Genomic DNA, 4,119 nt, shown 5'->3' on the forward strand with positions numbered 1-4,119 from the left:
TCCTGAAAAACCATTATTTTCACCACTTCTACATGTGTGCTTGCTCCTTTTTCACAGGCTGAGAGGATATAACATTACAGTGCTGAAGTTTAAGAGAAAAACTCTTGTCAAGGAACCACAGTGATTATCAAGTTTTGAACAATATATGGAATACACTGTCTGTCCCTGTTCGACAGCAATTGCCGATTATCAGATCAATATTCTGTTACTTCTTATCATATTAAAACACCCTCATAGCAGTATAATCTTAACCCAGACTTCCTTCTTCATTTTGCTTCTGCTTCTCCAAACATTGAAGCAGCAGATGAGAATGTTACATACAGCACACTGCTCTGCCACTAAATGGATATCCAGTGTACATTATCTGCTGTAAACATTTTTTGCTTGTTTCTTTCATTTATATCTATTGAATACCATTAGTCGTTATAATGTAATAATTAAGTAAAGTAGATTGCGGTAGCATATTAACGTTATAGACTTAGCTCGATCTATTGATTGACTATTAATTTAATTTTCACCATTAAAAAAAAAAAGGCGTTATAATTACCATCAAAACCTTTTCTGCCGTGGCAACTAATCTGTACTCCCAATTATTAAACTTTTCTAAACATTAAATTGAATTACCTCAGAAATTGGAGTTCCTCCTTACATTTGCACGAGTGTTAGCCGCCCTGAAAAGGGAGTGATAATGAAACTATGCGACACAATGCTTCTCTCTGCAGCTTCATCAGAATTATATTATTTACGAAATTTTACTTACAAATATGTATCAAGGGTTAGAAAAACCAACAATATCAGATAATCAATTTACCAAATTTCAAATATCAAACATTATATGTAATGCAATAGCAACCAAATAATATCTAAATCGTAAAGCAATTTAAGCCTTTACAGCGTTAACTAACACTTAATAACAAAAACTCCCCGTATTAAACATACACATAAACAGTAAGTTATGCCACACAATATGCGCTGGCCTGCGTCATGGTGACGCCTGTCCGGCCAGATTTGCTTGCCTGCTAATTAGCGTCCAATTACCGCCACACTCAAAAACCCAAATTAATCCCAAAACACCTACACTCAATTCGCAACATCAACACAAACCATCATATCGAACATCATTACCCTTCCAATAACATCCACTCTATAAAACTGCTATACATTCTATACCTGAAAAGGAGTAAGAATGAAACCGATGGACACGATGCTTCTCTTCTGGCAGCTTCATTCAGAATGAGGCATCGTGGCCCGAGAGCTCCCCCTTTCAACCTCTGCAGGCATAACTAATCAATCACAGGTGGGTTAGGGGTTAGGGGTTACCCTAACCCTAACCCTAACAGATGATCACAGATTAATTCAACTTCTGACAGGTAAGTATCCTTATGCCATTAATTTTTAACTCTGTTAATTAAACTTCTTTGACAAGTAAGTATCCTTATGCCATTAGTTTTTAACTGTTAGTTCAACCTTTCAGCATGTATTCTGTATTCATTGCTTTTTAAACAACTGTTTTTTTTTTGTTTTTTTTTGTTTACATAAAATCAATCTATCACATGAGCAGAATTATAGAGGCAATCTTTTTCTTCTTTTTATTAGCTGTAACAAGGCCGGAATTGATTTATTTAAATTTGGCATGAATAAAATGACATCATCTGCATACAAGGATATCCTGTGTTCTGTCAGCCCTACTGTTATTCCACAGAACTGCTGGTGTAAACATTGCAAGAGGTTCAAATGCTAATGTAAACAATAAGGGTTAAGTGGGCGTATTTTATAGTTTTACTGTATAAAGCACTTTGTAACATTGTTAAGAAATAATACTAATAATAATAATAATAATAATAATTATTATTATTATTATATCTTGGGCTCACTGCTTACTGTTCATTAATACAGCAATCGCTTTGGTACAAACAGTCCTTTTATTCATATCTAATATGAAAAATATTGATTAGTGTACAGTCTGACTGATACTGGACAATACTGATATTGATAGTTGGGAGTTTAAAAGGTCTGATAACGATATGGTGGCCGATAGTGATTTTTAAATACATGGAGATACAGATGCTTTGGATTTGTCTTTTTTACTCTCATAAATACATAAATGATACATACTGACTGGGACATTTTACAGGGTAAAAATAAACTGACAGTGCTATGGTGGGCATGCTGATATTATTTGGACACATTGACATTTCTGTGCTGAAACGTTCTTGTTACTTCTCAGACGCATGCAGATGAGGAAATGGGTAATTTTGTGCTGCATTCACGTGTCGCGTCACTTTATTCTGTTGTTTGTCTTGTTCATCATTTAACTTATACAATCACACACACACACACACACACACACACACAGCTGGGGCAGTCGCCCGTTGCCTTCATCCCACTCAGTGCAGACTATATATATTTTAAATCTTCTATATTTGGCCACCTGAATGAAAGTTTAAGGTGTTCTGGTTTGTGATCACAGGTATTATTGCCATAATGTATGATGACATTTAAAATGAGAGCACATTTTTGTAAATACTATTTTCGAGGGGAGCTGCAGCTGTGGTCCAATATTTATTGAATAAAAAAGGTTGTACACATCCAGACTTTTTCAGAGGCACTGAACAAAGATCATTTAACTTTGAAAAATAATAAAAAAGAGGCCTACTAACTAAAACGATTTAATGCTTCTACAATCAAAACATGACAGCCCAGGTTTGTTTACACCTGTGCTTCATGACGTCATTGCCTTCGTTGCCATGGTGAACAAGAGACACTTTTTGTCAATTTTGGCCCAGTTGCCTTTTTTCCAATACTTTCTATGGAAAATTTGAACAATTTGAATCCCTCAACCAAAAACCTGAGTATTTTCAAAATTCCAGGATATTCAATGCATTCTATGCATCAAATAATCAGTTTACAGGAGAAATCGTTCATTTTCAGCACACTAAATGGTGTTAATGTCCAGTTCACATTCATACTGAGGAATTGTTTTTTTAGGGATTTTATGTTGATAAATTAATAAAATCGTCATAAGAAAAATTCTCTCATTATCCAACTCAGGGGCCACTCCAGTCAGCAGCTGTTCTCTAAAGAGGGTCCCCAGAAGGCCATTTTCCAGCTGTTCACTTTTCCACAATATTTCAGCAATCCATAAGTTTGTTTTTCAACAAGGTCTATTTAGAGAAGATCCAGGAGATTACCCTCCAAGTTAGCTTTCATACAGTTAGCTATCATACAGTCAGCTTCTCAGCTTTTGCAGCAGGTCAACTGGTGTCCAAATAAAAAGTGAGAAATCAGAATGGTCACAGACCTTAGAGGACCTCATCATTCTGTTTCCATGACATTTTACTGATGCATACATCTGAGTGAGAAACATTATAATATATAATAATTATATTTTGATATAAAATTATTAAAATATACAGTATAGCCTACATCTTTTCATTTAATGTATTATGTATTTTTTCATGGTATGCAATGATTTGTTTCCCTTGTTTACCGTCTGTGGCAATCTCACTCGTGGATGTATTCTGGTCTGCTGTATCAGCAAATGGCCAGCAGGTGTCACTGTCACTATGTGGACAGCATGCATGGACAGAGACAGGAAGCGTCCCCTGATCTGAGAGTGAGTTCAGGAAAGGAGACAGGGATGTATGTGTATCACAAGTTAAAACTGTGTTCAGTGATTTGTTGTTAAAAACAGAGTTCTAGAATCAATAGAAAAGTCTTTCAAAAGATATGTTTTGAGAGTTTTGTTTCTGATTCTGCAGCCTCAGATCTTGGAGTGCTGGTCTTTTATGTTGAAAGTGTGTATCCAGTTTGTAGAATAAAAGTCAGAGACAGTTGTGTTTTAAGAGCAAAAATCAGCAAAAGTCAAATACTGTGTCTTAACCCTTAAAAAGTACACTGTGGTATTTTTCACAACAAAACAAATAATTACAAGTATTAACTATTAACTATGTGGCACCTACAAAGCATGTTGCTTCGTACATATTTGCTTCCTTATTCAAACAGTGTGTCTCAGCTAACTTAATGAAGAAGGAAGACAGAGTTTAACCACTGCCATTGCTTATTTTAGTTAAATCAGGAAGTCTAGAATCATTTTCACAGTGAGTTGGTCCTTGTTGT

This window comes from Morone saxatilis, unplaced genomic scaffold, assembly GCF_004916995.1.
Source record: "Morone saxatilis isolate NCDOM2014 unplaced genomic scaffold, NCSU_SB_2.0 Contig1, whole genome shotgun sequence".
Lineage (NCBI taxonomy): Eukaryota > Metazoa > Chordata > Actinopteri > Moronidae > Morone > Morone saxatilis.